At 36.7% G+C, this 22,889-nt stretch overlaps 1 protein-coding gene across 3 annotated transcripts in view; it reads left to right on the forward strand.

Annotated features, from left to right (window-relative positions):
* Positions 1–22,889, forward strand: part of DPP10 (dipeptidyl peptidase like 10) — a 396,750-nt gene that overhangs the window by 222,032 nt on the left and 151,829 nt on the right. The gene's annotated exons all lie outside the window — the stretch shown is intronic.

The raw sequence follows: 22,889 nt of genomic DNA on the forward strand, positions 1-22,889 counted from the left end.
ACAAGTTGAAAGTAAAAGTGGAAAGTACTTAAAACTGTCAGTTAAAGCCAGAGTCTTTGTTGTAAGTAATAGTGAAGCAAAGATCAAGCATCTGAGTTTTACTGCAAGGCAGATGCTAGGTGTGAATTAGTAATAGTCATGTCAAAAGTAATATAGTAATTGAACTCAACTAGCTTCTAGGGTAAGAAGGCAGCTTCTTATGTTCTTAGGCCTAGAGTGTGATGTGAATCTTGTCTGCAGAAATGGGCTTGTTAATTCTTTGTTGTTCTTTTGGATATTTCTGTCTTTGTTACTGAGAACTTGGCTGCCATGGCTCATCGATCACTACCGAGTGGTCAGATGATGATGACAACTTTTCAAGTGCAGTGGGCACAAGTTGGCTTTGGAGTGACAGTGATGGTTGACTGAGGATATTTTGTCAAAAGACTTATTTGACTTTTTCTAAGTCTTCAAGTCTGGTATTAAGGCATACCTCTATGGAAGCTTTGTGAATAAGGTAAAAGAAAAAACAACTTTGCTTCAGCTCTCTTACATTCTGGGAGAAAATATTTGTGTTGAAATTCTCTTCTTTTGTTTAATCATTTCATTTTTACATAACTTATTGTAATGCTTTTTATATTACTTATTCACACTCTTTTACTAATGCCAAAATACTCTATTTTAACAATATCAGTGAACATTTCAACATTCTAAAGCAAATATTTTAGCATATTCAATTTTAAATTCTGAGAAATCTTCTCATTTAAAAAAAAAAAAATAAAAACAGAAGATTTCAGTGTATTGTAACACAAAATGAATTGCAGACTTCAGTGTTTTTTTTTCTGGTCAACAGTCAATTAAAAGTTAAAGCTTCTGTTATGAGTTGTTTCAAAGGGAGAAGCTAGTTCTTTGCTTGTTGGATTACTGCAAATGGAACAAAATTTACTTAAGTTAGGAGTTTTTATCTCTTTTCCACTTTCTTACCAACATTGTGTCTTATCTTCCTGGAGTCAAGGACTCACTGATCTAGCAAGTTAGTTCTTTCTTTTTTTAGTCATTTAGAATGATCATCTAAAATGTTACATAAATGTTCCTCTATTTTAATACTGTGCTCCCTTTTCCAGCTATTTCTTGAGCTCCTGTGAAGGTAAATTGTGTTGAAAATAACTTGCCTACAAATCTACGTGTTTTTTTTCTTTTTTTAAGACCTTAATTAATCTATATGTGTTATGATAATAGAAATAACACATAATCACAAATAATAACAATGGTTCTACTGTATTATTCTGGTATACATTATAAAGTTAAATTACACTTCTGACTTCTTAGCTATTGTCAGAGTACTGGGAAAAAGAAAGCTAAAAATGCAAGAGCTGGGTTTTTCCTACTGTGGGGATCATTTCCTTCCCCCTCCGTTTGGTAAGCAGTATATGGAAGTAGAAGACAGTATGCCTTTCTTTAATGAGTAAGTGCTTTCTATCCCATGACCATCCTGAATACTGCTATAGATTAAAGAATACACTGAATTAACATCATATCATATCACTTATTCTGTTTCTTATTGGGAAATTAAAACTGGGTGTTAAATAATTTACCTTCTTTCATTCTTTTATGTGACTGCTTGGAGGTGTTTATTTTTTGGGGGGACTAAGTGATGCTAAATTAAGACTTTGTGGAATATCATTTGTTTTTTCTTTGTGAAAGACTTTATGCCAGTCTCTATTTGGGAGTTTATTAACTGATGATGTTTAAACAAATATGAAGACCTGAGGGCTGAGGAAAATCATTCAGTCTTCTGGAGAATGGAAAAAACTGATGCTGAGAAAAATGGGCACTGACTTGGATAGCACCAGCAAATGCACAGTGCTGAGCGTGGAAGCTCTGGTTTGTTGTGGCAAAGGAGATCAGTTGCATGCCTTGTCAGAAAGCTTTGTATTTTTTCATAGATGTTGCTGAAATATGATGCAGGCTGTGGTTTTCTGGGAGGTGTTTTGTCTTAGCAAACAAACGTTGTCAGAAAAAAAGATGGACATCTCTAAGTCCTCTTATGTTTTCCTCCAGGGTTGATCATGGTTTCCCTCCTCTCCACTCTCCAATGATAAAGCTTACTGCTGTATCAAAATATTTACTGAATAATTGGGGAAAAAAATAACAATCATGAACATGTTATTCATTTTTGAAATGCCATCAGTTCACCGTCTTAATACAGACATGTTCTGTGTAGAATACAAATAACCTATGAATACAAAAACAGTTTGCTGATGGAGAAAAATCTTGGTGATTCCTTGGGAGAGCATTAAATAATGGACAAGAATCATCAGAATATATCTTCGCCTGAACAGCAAATAGAAGTTATTTCAATAATGTTTATTTTTAAGCATTTACAATGACAACCTTTAATTATAAGGGTAATTATTTTTATTGCATTTCACAATGTATGCGTTTAACATAACAGCAAACGGATCTCCTGCATGCAGATCTCCTAGTGAAGGAAAAATCTTTTCTAAGTGCCTAATTTGAATTTAAATGAATACAAACCTTTGTACTCAGCCCATACAATGCAAGTTATAACTTCAGAAAAATTGAGCTTTGTGAAGCTGATTAGTCATACAGATAGAAATATATTCCCCCATTGAGCATGTCCAACTTCCATTAGTGTTAATGGGGGTTATTCATTTACTCTTTGAAGAGTCTACAATCCAATTAATTATTAAAACTTTAAAGAAAATGTGAGATGTTACTGAAGGTAGAGAATCTTTGATGTTAAAACATTATTATTATTATTATTATTATTTTCCCTTCTGGCTTTCTGTTCTGTTTTTTGTGAATGCTTTGGCACTGACTGACATGTTATCATGAAATCTTGTGAATACTATTATTGTGTTTAGCTGAAATTGCCTTGTGATACAGCAGTGGTTCTTCATCTCGTATCTGGCTCTTTCTGAGATATCTAGTCTGCTTCCTGTCAGTCCTTTTTTCCTGTTCGCCTTTAGCTGGCAGCTGAATACCTGTTCCACCCTAGTTAACAATTACAAGGTTAACTACAGATTAGATTTTATTGGCCTAAAGTTGAGATAGACATATGAGCTCTGATCCTTGTACCATTCCTACATGTTTGCAATGTGAACAGAAACCAATGAGCTTCAGAATACAAACTGTTCTTCTATGCAGAGTTTCAAATCTGATTGTAAACAGGAAACTGCATAGGAAAATAAGACTGAACGTCTTCGAGGCAAGCAAGGATAAGTTGCTGACAGTTGCTCCTCACACTGAAAGTGTTGAAGTATGTCCATATGGATACAAATGGCAGTTAAGCAGGATATGTAACCGATAGAAGATCAGCACAAAGTAAAAGGAGATGAATCAGATTGATTGAAGAGCCCTAATTTCCCAAAAGTAAATTATAAATATTAGTCTCTACTTCTTACTTTTGGAGCTGTCTAGGCGTCTGGCAGGTGCACTGCTAAGAGAAACATCCCTGTGAACTGCAGAGATTATTTGAAGATGGAGATATAAAAAAAACTTGCATTCAAACTTCGAATCATGGATCTCATGTGTAAGCAATATTGATAGAGATGTAACAACATTTTTTGTTCATTCTTTTTTACGCACAATATTAAACTGCCAGCTCAACTTTATCAGTAGCTTGACTCAGAAGTCTTCTGTGCTCTTTGAGAGACACTGCTGATGGTAAATGTATCACCTTTAGCATCTCCTTGAAATAGGGAACATGTTTATGGTATCTGTGAAGCAGAAGAGCAAAGGCTGAGTCCAGTATAGAAGGACACAGAGTATGTGCGAAGAGGCAGGCAAAGAAGCAGACTTTCTTCTGCAGTGGTGGAAATAAGACAAAAATCTCTGCTGGATAAGACATAACAATTTTAAGTCAAGCCAAACCAAACCCAGAACTCAAAAGTGTTAGAGTACTAGAGCGAATTGGAGTGTGGGGGGAAGAAGTTGCATGTTTTCCCTCTGGATTTCCTTTGAGTGGAGAATGCACGTTATCATTTACCTTCTTCCAGATTCCGTTTCTGTTGAACAGAAGGACAGGATGTATGGATCCAAACTATCCAGAGGCTGTCAAAATTCAGCTTGTTTGACAGCTAAAAAAGAACATTGTTGGTGACTCCAGTGATCTGCAAGGAACAGAGGGAAAGCCTCTGAAATCCTCAGTGAAAAAGTTCACAACTACTTCATACTTTCTTGCTCCATATACTTCAAGAAAGTTGCCTGTCACACAGGAGAGGGTGCCTTGATATTAGTTCTCTCCACAGACTTTGTGACCTTTTAATACACAGCAGCAGGCAGCTGGATGACGAGGTCACCAAATAAAGACTTGGAAATGAGAATTACAAAACTGTGCCAGATTGCAAACTCAGTCTCTTTTTCAAGGGCAGAATCTTCAGTCTGTTGCAATGGGTTGCAAGGAGCTATCAGGCCAATTTCCGTGATGATTTTTGTGTAACACAAAAAATGAAAATGTGGCACTCTGATATGAATCAGTTTTTTCCTACTGTGTTGATGGATACTGTTTCTTTTTGTCTCTAGTTCACTATTATCTAAGATAAAAATTCTCTGCATTTATGGAGCTTTCTTTTATACTTGCATACTGAGTTTCGTGAGATAAATGTTTTCTTTGTGGCTTTTGCTCCACTGCAGAACTGATGATGAAAGTCCTGACAGATCCTCCACCACAGCAGTGTGAATGTGCTGGTAAGGTAGTTAAGTTAGTAAACATATAATTATGATAGTGCCAAAAGAGCAAATCTCTATGGAGATTTAGATTTCCTTCCATAATGCAAACAAAAAATGATCTCAAAATGTAAGTTCAGTTGTTTCATCTATTTTAATGGGCAATTAATCAAGACACAGAAGACAATGCTGATAGGGGTGAAAGCTGTCATTTGAGTCTGTAATTGGTTTTCTAAGAAAACTGAGAGATCTAATCGCTACAAAGAAGGATGTTAAAATAAAATTAAACCCGTGATATGAAATGGCAAAGGAAAAAAAACCTGAGAGCTAAAGATGATGTTTTGTCTTATTTGAACACAGCTGTGAAATGGAAGAAGCCTGTCTGAATGGCATGGGTTGTGCTGAAATGGATGAGCTGTCAGACCTAAGTGCACATCTCTGGCTTTGTATTTAGTTATGTTACATCAATTGCACTAACGGTGTATCATTTACAATTGGAATGAACTGCCTAAGCCTATCTGGTTACCTGTATTGAGACTGGTTTATTAATAAACATACATATTGCAGTCAAAAATACTTATTTTGATTTTGTATCACAAACAAAGACTGCTTTACAGCTACTTACAGTTATGTTTAGTTAAAACTGTAATGTCAGAAGTTATGTATTTTTTCTTTTACAAAATAAGCTGCCATATCTGAGTATGGAGATAAGCCAGCCTTTTCTTCACGCTCTGTCTGGCACAGTTTTGTAATTCTCACTTCCAGGTCTTTCTTGGTGACCACCTCATTCAGCTGCTCTGTTTTAAAAGGCCATGAAGAGTAGGCAGATAGCTGTACTTCAAGGCATCATCTCCTGTGTTACTGGCAACTTTCTTCCACATACTTCAAGAAAGCGTGCTGTACCTGTCTCTTTACAGAACTCTTGGGTGCTATAATGCATATTTCCATTACAAAAAATAATTGTGCCTGGAACAAAATTTATCATGGAATCATAGAATAGAATCATAGGGATACTCAGGTTGGAAAAGACCTTAAAGATCGAGTCCAATTACAACCTAACCATACTACCGTAACTGACAATCCTCTGGTAAATCATATCCCTGATCACCACATCCAAATGGTTATTAAACCCATCCATGGGTGGTGACTCAAACACTTCCCTGGGAAGCCTATTCCAGTGCTTAATAACCCTTTCTGTAAAGAAGTGTTTCCTAATATCCAACCCAAACTTACCCTGGTGCAACTTGAGGCCATTTCCCCTCATATTGTCATCAGTGAGAAGAGACCAGCACCACTCTCGCTGTAAGCACCTTTCCAATATTGGAAGAGAGAAATAACGTCTCCCCTTGGCCTTCTTTTCCTCAGCCCAAGTTCCTTCGCTCTCTCCTCGTAGGGCACATACTCCACACCCTTGACAATCCTTGTTGCCCTTCTTTGGATCTGCTCCTGTCTGAAATGTCCTTTCTGTACAGAGATGGCCAAATTTGTATATGAACTGGTTGTTAACTAGAGCTGCTTCCTTTGAGTAGGTTTTTATTACTCATTTGTTTTCCTGGAACTACAGAAATACTGACTTTAAGAAGATTATTCAGTGTCTAGACAATACATTTTGCTCCTTTAGAGACTTGGATGCTTTTGTTAATGAAAGGCAGAATCAAGGACCTGGGGGTCCTGATGGACGAGAGACTTAACATGAGCCAGCAGTGCGCTCTGGCAGCTCGAAAGGCAAATGGGATCCTGGGCTCCATCAGGAGAGGGGTGGTCAGCAGGGAGAGGGAGGTGATTGTCCCTCTCTACTCGGCTCTTGTGAGGCCCCATCTGGAATACTGTGTCCAGGTGTGGAGCCCTCAGTACAAGAAAGACGTAGAGATCTTGGAAAGGGTCCAGAGGAAGGCGACTAAGATGATCAGGGGGCTGGAGCACCTCCCCTATGAGGACAGGCTGAAGGAGTTGGGCTTGTTCAGCCTGGAGAAGAGAAGGCTGCGGGGTGACCTCATTGCAGCCTATCAATACCTGAAGGGAACCTACACCCAGGAGGGGAGTAAACTCTTCAGAAGGGCTGACAACAGTAGGACTAGGGGAAATGGATCCAAGTTGAAGGAGGAAAGATTTAGGTTGGATGTTAGGGGGAAGTTCTTCACAAGGAGAGTGGTTAGGCCCTGGAACGGGCTGCCCAGGGAGGTTGTGGATGCCCCGTCCTTGGACGTGTTCAAGGCCAGGTTGGACGGGGTCCTGGGCAACCTGATCTGAATGTGTACGTTTGGTGGCCCTGCTAGGCAGGGGGGTTGGAACTACATGATCCTTGAGGTCCCTTCCAACCCGGGTGATTCTGTGATTCTGTGATCATTGTCCCTGCTCTAATGTGAGTAAATTAAGGCATTGCACTGACAAAATGGGAATGATGGTCAAAGAGAAAAAAAATAATCTATTTGTAAAATAAATAAATAGAAAACCCTCTGAAGTTGCAAAAGATGGTTTTGGCTAGGTCTGGGCTGGCAAGTAGTGTGGGTTAAGTAAGAGTAGGTTTGGAGAGTGAAAAGCTGTTGCTGAGTTCCAGTTTCCACCCTGCTCACTCACTGAGATGTTTTATTTCAATGTTGGTCACATGCATGGGGGGAGGACTGCTGAATTTCATCATGAGTCCTTCCTGAGGATATCTTTGAGTTTAACTGTGTAGGACTACTTCTTGTATGCCTTGAGACCATTCTCTGATGTGAAAAAAAGCATGGTTAAAGGAACAGATATGAGACCAGTGTCTGCCCAAAACACACCAGTTGATCCTGAGCAGCGCAAGGGAAGCTGTGAGAAAAGGGAGATCAGAGAAAGAAGGAATTTGAGGAAGGTAAGAAATGATTTCTTGGTGTCTGTTCCAGTCTTCTGTTTTTTAAGGAGACAGCGTTCCTGGGAGATGAGGTCGGATTTCTTTACTCATTTTCCTGCGTTAGAATTGTTACAGGGCACTCCTCCCCATCAGCAGTATGGCTTTTGAAGCCCATCACAAGCCTTGTTATGGCAATTTATATCTCTTGCATGTTACAGTGATGACTACCTTGCAACACCAGACCCTGACAGAAATGCGTTCCAGGGCTGAAAAACCTTCATCAAAAGAGTTAAACTTTACTCAAAGCTCTTGGGTAGTAATTAAGGGTAAAGTTTAATAATAATAAAAAGAGAATTTGCTGATACATGTTTCCATGTTACATACGTTAAATCCTAAAAGGCGTTTCCTGCACTGTTGTTTTTTTTTTTTAATTGGATTTAACTGATTACGAGGAGTAATCCACAAATGTTTACGGTGTATCTAGACTAACAGTTGTGTGCTTGGTTTGGTGTAATGGCTATTTAGTTAGTTTGAATTAAAATGAGAATTCATGCTGAGTGGTCTTTTTCCCATTTCATCTCATGATGGCTCAGAAATGCCAAGGTGTGTAATGTGAAGCTATGCAGTTAATTACTCAGATACTCAGAGTATTTTTCATGAAGTGAGTTGAAATATCCACACTGCTTAACCTTCTCTGATAAAGCTCGCGTATTCTGAATTACAAAGCATATTTTTCTGCTTTTCTTTCTTTTCGTAATAGAATGCAAAGTAAAGAGATGCTTGATTGCTTAATGGCAATTGTATGTTTTTGAGTTAGGTTTTGATTTTATGTGCTGAACACTGGGTATTTCTTTTATGCGTGTGCTCAAAACTGCATGAAAATTATTCTGATTAAAGTAGAAAGCTACATTTTAAGTTATGCACAGTGATAGGCAGAGATGTTTTTTATTTGAGGTTCTCAGTAAGTTTTGGTTACTGTGATGCTTTTGCAAAGAGCGTACTCATGCACTGGTGTTTCTACTGAATGAAGCCCTATGGAGGTAAAGTACACATTGCTGGAAGACAGCCTCTTCTTAACCTAGCCTCAATGCATATCAATTCCTTTGTTGGCTGGCATTTTTAAATAAACAGTCCCCCAAAAATACTGAAGGCTAAGCAATTGAAGACAATATAAGCAAAGAAATTGTGGCATCTTTGAACTATAATAGTTAGCAATAGCATCCAGACCTGCAATTCTTTTCAGTTCTAAAATAGCTTTTAAATGTCCAACGATAGGTTTTTAACTTATATGTACATTTCAGTGTCTAAATGCCAGCATTTCATTCTTAATGCTAAAAAAAATGTGACTGTCAAGCTGCTTGATAGGAGTTACAGCAAATTTCAGTTGCTCTTTTACATAATCTTGTGAGTTGGAGAGGGGACCTCTGGAGATCATTCAACCTCCTTGTTAAAGTAGGTTGCTTGGAGTAGGTTGAATCTCTGTATTTGTTTCTGCTTCAACATATGTGCTTATCGTTGAGAAGTGAAATTTAGATGAAACATAAAAAATATGTAAAATCAGTGGAAATAACAGCCCCGGGCTTTATTCAAGGGAAGGAGTTTCTTCCTGAGAAGTTAAATGTTTTAAGCCACACACATTACAGCACTCAGTGAAGCAGAGCTGCCGAAAGCAACCAGAGTAAGCAGAAAAATGTCAAAATGTTCCCTGCCTGCACCCTGCTCCTGCTGTACCTGCTAAGGTAAGCTGTATTTTCCAGAAAAGGTGTTAAATCTATGAATGACTCTGTGAAACATTTCCAAGAGAAATGCATTGCAGAAAATGTCAGTTGCCCATGGGGAGGTAGTACAAGGGCAACTCCTTGCTCTGTAGTTGGTGAGTTATCACGAATTTGGAGCAATCTGATTCTATTTGATTCTGTGCAGAAAGGAATGAGTGCGAATTAAACCCAAAAGTTGCAATATGTGAAACTGGAGTTTCTTTTATTTTACAACTCTGTTAATATGTTTGAGGGATATGTATAGCTTTTTTTGCTTGCACTGATTTTGCGTCAGCACATCTCCAGGAATTTTAAGTGTTACCTTACTGTTTTCTATAGGAATAAATCTAGACTATTATGTTCATTGTCTGCAGGCTCACTCTTTCTTGCTAATGGCATGACAGTGACCTTGACCAAGTCAAGTGTTTTATCTTTACTAAGTTATGTGAAGAAATGAGAAATTTTAGAAAGGAATCTGTATATACAATTGAAGCGTTACATGTGCAGGAATTATTTTTTTTCCAGCAGCTTAAAACATAATAATTTAGGTTCTTATACTGTAATGTCATCTTACAAAATGGGAAAAAAAACATGCTTTCATGAATACTGAGTTCTTCAGGCAGTCTGTGTTTTTGGAGATGACATAAATCATCATATGTCTAGGCCAACAAGTTGAGTCTAATTTCTTTTCATCTTGGAAGTGAGTACCCTATCTTCCTTTCGGAGTTTTGAGTTCTTTTTTTTCAGGTTTTCTCTACAGAAAAGTCTTGGTTCCAAACTTCTCAGATATGTGTACCTAAAATGCTGCTAGTAGAAATCCTTGTTAGTGGTGTAAAACTGCAGGATAAGTACTGTATGTGAGCAGGTGAATGAGTTGAGAGGTCAGCTCCCGTGAGCCATTTTGAAACCTTGAATCTGTTCCTTAAAGCGTAACAAGACATGCTACATGCTTGCCTATTGAAAACATCTGTACTGGCAGCCTCAATCCAATATATTTAGCATGATAAGGGCAAATGTGCAAAAACCTTAGGTGAGTATCCAGTTCAGATTCAGGATTAGTGATGTATTTCATGGCCAGTGATTTTTCCCAGAGGTTATTTGTTTTGAGGCTTACCTTTTACCATGGAAACCTCTAAGTATAACTTTTCTAGAGAGATAATAGTATTTTCTGATAGAATGAAACAAATTCAGTAAGTGGCCAAGGTAGAACCCTTAGTGCTTTAGTGCTGTGGTATATTGTTAATTCAGAAGCTCTTGTTGCATGTGGCCTTTCATTTTACAGATTTTGGATTCTGTAGGCTCTGATCAACCATCTCATTTGTGTGTTGATGCAGAAGGATATTGGTGATGTTCAAAAGTTCATGCCAGCTTTAAAAAAAATAATACTAAAAGAAGTTCCATTTGATAGGATTGTGAAGCTTAATTTTCTTAATTTACAGAAAGCATGATGGTAGGTATATAGTGGCCCAGTATACCAGAAATCCGCAAGTAGGTAAACTCTCTTATTTCTCAGAAATGCTACTTGTTCATTCTGATCCAGAAATGATTATTTATACATGAACAATATTAAAACTGATGGGGTTCTGGGCATTTTACTCAGGGTTATGCTTTCACCATAAATATAAATCTGCTGTCAAATCTTTGCTTAGTCTTATTAACACTTGACTTGAGATTTCCTATGACAGCAAGATCAAAAGGTTCATTATATTTTCAGAGAAAATCTTTATTCACATTATGTCTCCATTTTATTGTAATCAAGGAAACATTTGTTTTCAGGGAGAAAGAAAAAAAAAAAGTGTGCCTTTTTTATTACTGTAGCTGAGGCATTCTTCTGTCATCTTTGTTTTTTTTCCACTGAATTGAATGTATTGTCTGTAATTTTTTAAATGTAAAATAGAAATATGCATTTCTAACTGTACTCAGTTGTCTTCTGTGGGTTTTTTGTATCTTAGGTATAAAAAAGGAATTGTAGATATACTTCTCTGAAATGGCTGTGATTTTGGTATCTTTCTCAGTGCATCTTTTTTCTTTATGTAGTCTGACTATCACAGTCACATGCTGTACCGCATTGAAAGTATAGTATATATAGCTTTCTTCTGCTTTCTTTTCCTGAGAAATTATAGTCCATTCAGAATTTGTTCTTATACACAGAATCTTCAGAAATTTATTCCTATACACAGAATCTTCAGAAATTTATTCCCAGTATATATTCATTTCTGTTTATTTGTGCTCACAGTATTTTTTTTTCTTGTGGTAGTAAACTACTGCTGTTTACTGAAACTTGGAAGAGTGTGTTGAAATGCACTGCTAGGGTTGTAATATATACTCTGTTCTCTGGATGGAATGATCTGGTGGTGGCATTTAAAGCTTTTCTTCACAAATTGGAACTCAAATTTGTGGTTCTCCCTGAAGATCAGCTTCATGCCCAGTGCCATATTGGCACCTCCATGTAAATGTAGACTAGGCACTGATGTAAAGCTTCTGGGATGGCACCCATTTAAAATAGAAGCAGGCTGTAATTTCTCCGAAGCCACAACATGAATTTTGGACAGTGGCAGTTGTGAACTGAAGTTCACTTTCCTTGCTGTCCTATGTCTGCTTCTTTTGATGTACATCCCCTTCAATGAACAACTAGTTAGAAACCAATACCTTTTCATTTGTCCCTCCATTTTTATTTTTTTTCCATTTTATTGCCTGAACTATGAACTATTCCTCTGATCATTTTGGGATAAAAGTCTTATTCTGGTGTTGTCAGTGAAAAGGTGAACTAATTTTATGCCAAATACCTTTCTCATTTTCATGATGCTTCCCTAGAAAGCCACTCGCTGCCTTAAGAGACAAGTTAACATTGCCTCTTTGACTCTTCCCTGATGGGTCAGACAAAGTCATGTTTCATACTGACGCGCACAGACTTCTGTGGTAACATCACTGAGATCCATCATTACCAGAGCTTATGATTTGGGTTGCGTGAAAAGCAACTTGAGATGGAATTTTGAGAGAAATTGAAGACAGTGTACACTCTGCTGTGTATAGAGTGAAGCAGAATAACTAGCTAAGAAATGGAGGTTGAGATAAGGATAGTATAGAAAAGAGAGTTTTGACATGATTATCTTTAGCCAACCTGCTCTGTTCACATATATGTGGTCTGGCATTAAAGAGGAAAAAGGTTTACAGCATTAGGCTTTCCCTTTCTTGTTCTCAAAAAAATCCAAACCAAGTCCGACTGCCCTATGGGAACTGCTGGAAGACTAACAACCAGTTGAGGCAAGACAAGGAGATTTGGAAAGCCCATTAAGGCTTTTCTATGTTAAGCTTACTCAGACTGATATTGAAGAACAGGGACACAAAATCCAGAAACAACTGAGTTAACTATTTAGAAGAATTTTCACAAATTGTATCTCTGCGTTAAAAAATGAAAGTTGGCAAATCTACACTCTGTTTAGTATTGATTTTATTTAATTATGAAAATAATCAATTAAAAGACCAAGAGGTGAAATACTGATGATGATAGGCTTTCATCTTGATTCAAACACTGTTAGTTCTTTAGTCCTCCAGTGTTTGACTTCTAGAAATAAAACATTAGTGGATAAGCTTACATGAATATGATTTGCTAAATGTCGATGTCCTAATAGATCTGAATTAACAAATACACAGAGTGGCAGAGTCGGGCTGTGAAGGTCAGTCTAGTCTTTTAAATTATGTTACTTTTTATATCTTTGTCTGCTCCCACGTTAGCCTTGTTATTTTTACTTTGGCCATGTCATATGTATAACTCATGATATTCTTTGGGTATTAATAGTAAGAATAATAATAATTGCAGAATTCAAGAAAAGACAAGACTGTTCCAAATCTTCTAACATCCTTTGTCCGAAATGATGCAAAAAATTTCCATTGTTAATTTCAATGAATTTCTGCCAAGGTTTCTCAGTCCTTACTCCAGCTATTTGTCAGGAGGAAAATAGATGAGCTTTTGATTAACATTCAGGTGACTACTTTTTTTTTTTTTTTGTGTTGACAGATTTTATGATCATTCACCTCATCACTTTTGCATAGGTCCAATGTCTTTCCATGTGTTGGACACAGCAAAATCAGTTTGCTTGCGCCTAATGCTCTTCTGTCCATAGGGTAGGACCTTGCTAGGCATGTAATATGCAGTAAGCATTTAAGTTGAATGTTTGGTTTCAACCTCTAGAATTTGCTGAGGAGTTTATTTTCCTCTTTTTTTATTTTAATTTTTTTTTTTTATTTTCCAGCCTCCAGTGTAACTGTAGTAGTACAAAGACTGTAGGTTGTGTACATGAAATGTCAGATTGTCTAGGAAATTCTTGCTGTTGGGATCTGAGCCTGTTGTTTCCCAGATAAATTTATTTGGCTCTAAATTAAAGACTTGATTACATTTGATTGTAAGCCTTCAATTGTGGCTTATAATTAAACTCACAAAAGCCTCCTTAGATCTATTGTACGATTTAGAATGATTATCAGTGTATGAATCTAATAATTCCACCAATTTGATTATTTAATTCAAATACAATAATGGAGTTAGCTTTCTATTTTGACCTTGATTTTCCTGGCTTAATTTGCATTTATTGATAGTAGGTTTCTTTTGTTCGTTTTTTTTTTCTACTTTATCAATGGTTTATAGCCTGGTTTGGCCCAGTTCAGTGACTAATTGTGGACCCACACCTTGGGAAAAAGGGGAAAAGGTATGGAGGTGAGCCTAAAAACAAAGCAGCGGCTATGAGCTAAGGGAGAAAACTAATTTACTAAATATGATAGCGGAATGCAGGATATCACAATATAATTGAAATTGAGGTGAATAAATCAAATAAAATGAGAGAGAGACTGTTGAAGGTTTTTGGAGCAGAGGGGGAGAACTGTCATAAAGTGCCATTTTTGAACCTGATGAATGTACATGCCAGTCAGCTTCTTATGATTTCTTATCAGGAGAGCTCTGCCTGGTCCAGTAGAAATACACACATCAGTTTCTTGAGATGTGTTTAGAGAGCTAACAGATCGAGTCCTCTATGAAGACTCTAACATGAGAGAGGGGTAATACTGGAATCCAAAGGAGCTGTAGGTAGTTTGTCTTTTTTTTTTCTAAGTAGATTAAGAGTGAAGATGGATTTTCCTGTTGCACAAATCCTGTATCTGCTAAGACAGTGCAGAACGCAGAGTAGTAAGCTCTGATCTATGCACGCAGAAATTATGCTTTAAGACACTGGAGCAGCCTGAATATTTGTCAGCTGTATCTGAGTGCTTAGGAATCTCCAGAGGTTAAGTACCATCCTCTTCTTGTTCTCTCCTGCCTCCCATACCAGTAGGGCTTGGGAATAAAATTGTATTTTGTGAAGGATGTGTGCATCATAGAACTTGATCTTGCAGCTGCTGACAGTAGCAGTGATGCCCACTTTGGGCTGCCACTGCTTTGTTTTCTCACTGGCCACGTGCCTGTCCAGCCAGGGCACACCAGGAGACTGCATGCTCTTTGTTCCTGGAGCCAATGGCATAACTGAGCCTGAAAAAAATCTGCTAGCTCAAACAATATCCTGTGTTCAGATTTATAAGTTTACAAATTTATCTCTTTCTGTCACTAAAAGTAGACCAGGATGGAGAATACATAACTATGCAAAACAAAATTAAAGTAGATTAAGAGAAATCATAAAATGATTTCTCAAAGAAGTGAGGATATTGTTCTTTACCTTTAATCGGAATTAACTCTCCTTCCTAATTCAGCTTTGTGAAGGCAGTGGTGGAACAGCTACCAAGCTGAATGGTGTTTGGTGCTGGAAAATGACAGCTCCAGAGCAGTACTTCTAGCTGAGAGGGCCATTCATTATAGGGTTATTGGAATAATCTCCAGTAGAAAGCAATTTGCAATGACTGCAATCTGTCTGCCTGTCTGTTTTCATTTCTAAATAACGTTACTTTGTGAAATGATTGCATACATGGTAAGCTGCTTACTAAAAAAAATCCTTAAAAAAAATAAAAGATGCTGTGAGGTTGCATTAGGAATGCAAAAAAAAAAAAAAAAAAAAAAAAAAAAAAAAAAAAAAATTATTTCTGTAAACTCATTTGATAAAAATAAGTTGCTTGCCAGCTGAAAGACTACAGAGGGCAAGTTTCAGTGACACTGATTACACTAGTAATATAGCAATATAGCTATTTTTTAAACCCTTAAAGCCTGGATAAATTATAGAATCATTAAGTTTGGAAAAGACTGCTAAGATCACCTAGTTCAAGCATCAGCCCATCCTCACCATTCTCACTAATCACGTCCCTCAGTGCCTCATCTCCACAGGTCCTGAACAGCTCCAGGGACAGTGACCCCACCACCTCCCTGGGCAGCCTTTGCCAACACCACGTCACTCTTTTTCAGAAAATTTTCCTAATATCTAACCTGAATCCCCAGGAGCAACTTAAAGCCGTTCTTACTGTAACAAGTTAAACCATGTAGTTTCACATCTCAGACTTGAACTTTTGCCTGGAAGTTGTCTTTACTTTGCTTCCTGGTAACTGAAAGGCCATTATTTAGGAATGAAGTGGCTTATCCACATAATATGGCTTATAGCCTCTTTCTGAACAGGGCTGTATAGTATGATAGTAGTTTAAATATTTTTGCTAGATGTAAAAATTTCCTTTGGTATTTATTATATATTTCATAGTAAAGTCTTTTGCTTGTCTGTAGTTATTTTTGCTTGAACTATGGACAAGAAAAAAGGTACAGCAAAGCAAGATTTCTGCAGCTTGCTTTGTGTTTACTTCTACCAGTTCTAACCCTATTTGTCTCCCTATTTAGTGGAGTTACTGTTGATGAATGATTATACATAATTGTATATTATACATTATTATTTTATAGCATATATTATTTATGCATATAAAAAGCACATGTGAACAAAAATTTGTGGCTATTTTCTAATCCAGTACTTTGCAAACATCTCAAATAGAGGCTCAGGCTTTTAAGCTCTTGAGCAGAGCATAACCATATGAGTCATTGTACTGATACTTGTGAGTCAGTTTAGATGAACTATTACAGCTCTTTCACAACACTCGGAATCATAATAGAAATGCTGTTGGAAAGGATCTTTTTGATATACCAGATATCTCCAGTTGTTTTACCAGTGAGGATGACTTGTTGATTATTGAAGCATTTTGTTCTAAGTTAGCTTTGTTCTGTGAAAATGCAAAGACAATCATGCACTTCCTAATCATATGGATATGTAGGAGTTTTTGAAGGTGGTGGTGTTTTTGGGGTTCATCTTGTTGCACCCAAAAGAAGCTTTTTGCTTGGGTGAGGTTTGCAGTTTCAAAGTGAGATAACCCATCACTCCCACTTACTTTATTTACTATTACTTTACTGAAGATAAAATGGATTCTTTCCAGATGGAGCTTGCTTGTTTGTGTGATCCCAAAGTGAATGTGCTTCAGCTAATGGAAGCTCAGTCTTTCCTAACATACACATAGCTTTTATTTACTTCCTTTTCTACAGAAGAAAGAGATATTTGTAGGATATTTTTGATGTAGACGAACATAGTATAAGGACTTCTTGGTATGTTCAGACTCTGGAAACTTTTATACCACAGGCATTCTAGTCTTTGATGCTGAATTTCACAAATGGACTTTGTTACAGCTCTAAACCATGGCTATGTGTGAAGAAGTACACCTTAATTTCAAGCACCTGTTACATAAATGCTCCTCATAAACTAGGGAAAAAGCATTTCTTCTTTGTTCGTAAAGAAACATTTAAATTGATACTGTTATTTGCATTAGAAGGGATTTGTGCCTGAGTACGTGGTCATTGGTACTGTATCTCTATCTGAACAGAATTAGTGATACACTTTTGCAATTATGGAATCATTAGTTGTATGGTATTAGCATTTACAGATTTCACTGTAGTATGTTCCTTATGCAAATAAAACTATTATAGAATACTGCATATAAACCAGATGCTAATACAAAATGCAACAGTGACTGCTAAAATGTAATGAATAATTCCTGAAGCACACAATAAATTTCTTTTTTTTTTCTTTTCTTTTTTTTTTTTTTTGAAAGATTTGTTTTGTTGGTATTGTAGATTTTAGTCTTGATATGTTTGGAGTAGCGAAATGTGTAGACATGTGTGCTTGTGTCACTGAAATTTAAATTAGTTACGAATTTGGAGGAGCAAAATCAGCTCTTAGGAGTGTCTTGTAGAATTTCACAAAAAATGCAGTCACAATTGCCTCTGGTTATGCAAGTGTTTGTTTTGTGTTGAAAAAGAATTTATATAGAATCTTAACACAGTCAGAATGTTTACTATAATGTATATTTAACTGAGAATATGGAGGCCAATTTTGTCCTTATGTATTTGCAGCTGTATGGTTATTTTTTTCTAAGCATCAAACACATTCCAAATTCCAAGTGTCGCCTCTTGATCCTCACATTCAATCCCTGATGAAAAGGTGCATAGCGAACTCCTTAGAGGTCAGAAGGAAATGAATCTCTCTCATCTGAGGCTAGAGTTCTTGAGTGACCAATAGTTTATGCTCAGGGCTATTGACAGCTCAGGCGCATGGTTTCTTCTGAGCCTTTCTATCAAAGACGTCTAATTCTCAACAGCCCTTCAGCCACATAGTGTTATTTTTCATTTCAAAGCTTTTCTAACCATCCCATCTTTCTCTGTTTTACATGGTTTTGTATCCCATGTTTGAGACAGAAGATTTTGCTCCACAATGTCAATTAAATATACATTATAGCAAATGTTCTGACTGTGTTAAGATCTGATTTCCCAGGTCTTTCCCAGGTGAAAGTCTCAACCACTAAGCTTCAGAACTGTGTCCACATTAATCCTGCTCATTAATCTAATGAAGTTCCTATTATTTTAAATAATTTCAGTTAAGATCAGTGGAATGTGCTTCCTAAACAAAAATAATTTCAAAACTGATATGTGATGGGAATTCTTCCTTCTGACTTTTTTTTCCCTTTTTCATTTTCTTTCTTTTCTTCCTTTTTCTCTCTACACGTAGAGTATATTTCTGTTTAGGTCCTATCTCTGTATAATTGCATGTTTACCTATTGCAGTGTTTGTAAGCAAAAGCATCAGTCTAAAAGTGGCTCTGATCATCGGTTAAACCACAAAAGATGCAATGTCACTTGGCAGGTGATAAAGTGAAGCTCATATGACTGCTTTGCTGAAATATCTTGTCATAGCTTGTGAGTAGGAAAGGGGAAAGCACCTCTTTATCTTGCATGTTTGCAGGTGGTGTCATTACTCATTGTTTTCTTGGTTTTGTCAGTTAACCTTGAGATCTGATACACTGTCTGAGAGTTGGGAACACACCGTGATACTCTTTTGAGGACTGCAGGTTTCTGAAGCAATTGCAAAGAACAGAACCGAACACTCCAAACAGTTGACACTAGTTTGCCCTGACACATGAAAATCTTACTTCAGATTAGCTGTAGTGCTTAGCTGAAGACATCTTGGATAGACCAACTTTACCACAGTTGGTATAACAAGTTAACCAAAATTGAAATTTTGTTCTAATACCAGTCTGTAGTGTAAAGAGAACAGTCTGAAATTTGGTTATGAGAAATATCCCTATTGCAAACTATCCCATCCTCTGTGGTTGTACACTGTACAGAGAGCTGTTGGGATTGCATTTTGTGGGGAAATAGCACAGTTATAAAGACAAATAATACCTAGAATGTATGACTAAGCTGAGAGACAAACAAAATAATTTAACTCTACTGCTTAGAAAATGTTTAGCTGTCAAGAGTAAAAATTGCTTTTAGGTAGGCAGCCAACAAAACCATCACTTAAGCTGTATTTAAAAGCTGTGCATAAATGCTGAATAGCACCTAGAGAGGTAACTTCACCTGTATTTCAGAGGAAGGTACTGTCTGTTTCTCTTCACGTTCTTTCATTAAAATACATCTTGTGTTTTTCTTTCATTGATTAAAAGCAGTCAAACTGCAAAATAAATTCTAGCATGGATTATATTTGTATCTTCAAAATAAAAAAATCTTATGAATAAAAGGTATATCCAGAGCCAGTGTATATTTGCATAGTGTCAATAACACTCAAGATGACAAATTATAACACGAGAGAGGTAACCTGTACCTTTTCCAGCCTAGAATATGTTATCCTGGGAGAAAGATTTGAAAAAGAATGAAGCATGAAGTCATAAAATATGCATATTGATAAGAAAGAAATTTGTTTTACTGCTTTTTTTTTTTCTTTTTAAGCCTCTAGAGCTGATGCAGTAATTTATTAATTATTCATGACAACTCTGCAAATAAAGTTGATAGCAGTGAAATACATGATTAATAGACTATTCTTTAAGACGATTACCAATAGGAATTCAATAGATAATGCCTACGTAATATTTCCATCTGCATATGTGTATTAAATATTTGCCAAATTTACTTTTTTCTTTCTCTGTGCTTTGATTGCATCTCAAATAATAAAACTTGGCTCAGCTTGAGCGACCTCCTCGAGTTTTCCTATTTCCATGTGTGCACTTGATCATTGCAATGCTAATGTTATTGTTTAATACTGAACTTTGTGTGATTGATCTTGGCACAGTTATCCCTATTGATCAGAGAGAACAGGATTTCAATTCTATTCAGAACGACCACATGCCCTCCCAATCTGAAATTCTGTACAGGTTTTGTCTGAGTAACGTAATAGCTGCATTATGCAAACACAGTATAGTTCTGCAGGCATTATCGTGGATGAATCGTAATGGGTTTGCATCTCAGTCTGTGTCATCAAACCACTAGGGAGAAATATAACAGTAGTAGTCATTGTGAGCAACTGCTGTGTTCTTCAGGAAACAAATGGCAGGAAAAGCTACCATTTCTTTTTCTTCCATGTCACAGCAGTGGTATAAACCACTGTAGTGACTGGCAGAAACACGGGTATGTTTGATGGCCCCAAACCTATCCCCGCTTATTAGACCATGGGATTTCAAGTCTCCCATGGTTTTTTTGAAAAATAAAGATAATTCTGTAGATAACTCAGAGAAAGTGTTATATACTGGTCTGGTTTCTGAACCCTCACAGTCTTATTATCCTTAAGAATTGAAGCGTAAAACTATGTTACCTTTTTAATGTCCTAAAATTATCTGTTTCAATAGCTATGAGTTTATAACTGATTTTTTACAGCTCTCTTACAGCTTGAATGTGTAGGATACAGCAATACTACGTTATCTTATATGGGAAGATTTTTGTCAGGGTGAAAGTAAAAACCTGCTAAATAATAATCATTGTAAAAAGTTGCCATCCCTAATAGCAGGTCAGAAATTGACATATAAGAAGTTTTTGAGGAGGAGAGAATTACTCCTTGCAAACTTTATCCTCACAAAAGAGAAGATATAAGTGCATATGTAGGAAACCATTCACAAGTATAATTTCAGATCTTTCTATACTCTGCCTCATTATAGAAATACTGTTCTTTCAGATACTGACTATTAATTTCTCACTGTCAGGCCACCCAGAGAGGTATGCATAATTTCTAGTGATTGTGTATGAAATACACAGGAAAGTAAAACTAGTGTTTGTATTTATTACCATTTTCATATATTATACCTGAAGCTTTATCTGAAAAGCTTAGTTACTGTTCATTCTTTGTTCATACTTAGAAAAAAAGGCAGTGATCATTTCTGGTAGTAGAATTAGGTGATGTTCTTTCAGATATGCTTTTAGATATCCCAGTCTGAAAGTCCAGGGAAGGAGTCCTGTATACAGAGCAGCTGACATTTCTGAGAACACGTTACTGCTAGAAACAAAAGTAGCATAAATTATTTACCTAGAAGCATAAAACTGGCTTGAGAACACTGCTGGAATCAGAGGGAATTCTCATCCTTGTGAATCATTCATGAAGTTTCGTTTAATATAACCTTTCTCTCTTCACAGACCAGTGAATTGTATTTTATAACTTACAGGCTGATGCTGTGTGTTTCATTCTACTCAAAAATAACTTTTTTTTTTGTTGCTTTTTTTCCCCCCAAGATTTTCTAATGAAGCAGTGATAAATAGTGTTATAAGATTATCTGGACCCCTGATTACCTTCTTACTTTTTTCACAAGTAAATAAGGACAGAAAGAAGTGAAGTGGTGTGGTGAAGGCAGAATTTTTTAATAGTTCCTGTCTGATTGTATTTAGCCTGTGGATAGTATGGTCTTCAGCTACTTTTGAGATCTGCTCATTAACTCCCACAAGGAAGCCATTATGTTCTCTACTTTATGATTCTAAAACAATATTATTATTAAAATATAAGAGTTATTTAAGCAACCCATTAAAATCTCATCTTTTGAAGTAGCAATGGAAAACTAGTAAGCAATTGGGTGAGAGGTAATGGCCTTAAGTTTTGCTGGGGAAGTTTGGGTTGGAGATTAGGAAGAGCTTATTTTCAGAAAGAGTGGTGATGCACAGGCTGCCCATGAAGTGGTGAAGTCACAGTCCCTGGAGGTGTTCAGAAACCATGGAGATGTGGCATTGAGGGACACAATTAGTGGGCATGGTGGGGGATGGGATGATTATCGTAGAGGTCTTTTCCAGTGTTATGATTTGATGATTCTGTTTGTCTCAACAGTTTTCCCTTTATTAGGCCATTCCTGAGCTTATGCTGCATGTGGCTGAAGACCAACGTACACTCAGGACAATCAAATTTTAGAAATTTTGGCACTCCTTTTTCTTGTAAATGACATCTTGACTACATTAGTAATTATGTAGTAGATGTGGTTAAACATTTTAGTAATGAGACTTGACTCACACCTTCAAATGAGAACAAAAAAAGTCTTTCTGTTGATCTAGACAGGATACAGTGTAGCCTTTTAGAGCCACATTCATACCGCAGCATTTGTTATACATGGGCGCAGTTTGACATGAGAAAATATTACAGTGTAGTCTTTAACCACTAATATTAAAAAAAAAAAAAAAAAAAAAAAAAAAAAAAAAAAAAGTGATGTGCTATGTTTATTAGTCAGGAGATTTATGAATAATTCTACTTAATATGATTGGAAATTTGTTTTCATATGTATGAATATTTACACTGTTCACAGTTAGTAATGGCATCAGTTACTGCTGATTTGGTTTAAGTGTGAGCTTTTAATAATCTCCTTGGAAAATATTAAGCAGTTTTGAAGTCTTGAGAGCTATATTGGTGTAAGAATAAAAGGAAAAATAATGAGTTTATCTGGAAACTCAGTGCTGACACTTGATGTGCTATCACATGGGGCACATGGGCTTTCTCTTTTAAGTCAGTGGTCACCTCAGGAAAGCTGTTTGCTCAGATATGTGCCAAAAGACTTTGGATTTTTCTTACTAAGAGATGCAATTGAGGGGGCTGTGAGGCTGAATCATAAAACACTGAGGTCTCTGTATGCACTTCTGAAGACTCTGCTTTGGCCCCTGTGCCTGCAGAGCTCCTGACAGCGCTTGCCTATGAGCCTATGAGCCTATGAGTCCTCCTATGAGCCCATGAGCCTATGAGTCCTCCTGGCTAGGATGATAGCTTACTTTATAAAGTTTGTTTGAATGACTTTGAGTCAAAATATTTCACTTATGTGAAGAATGGTCCTTTTGTCATAATATTTTTAAGGAAGTTTGAAAATATAAGAGAAAAATAAAGAACAAGTTGTAGCTGGATGTGAGGAGAAGAA

Source organism: Tympanuchus pallidicinctus, unplaced genomic scaffold (genome assembly GCF_026119805.1).
Source record: "Tympanuchus pallidicinctus isolate F22 unplaced genomic scaffold, pur_lepc_1.0 scaffold15, whole genome shotgun sequence".
NCBI lineage: Eukaryota > Metazoa > Chordata > Aves > Galliformes > Phasianidae > Tympanuchus > Tympanuchus pallidicinctus.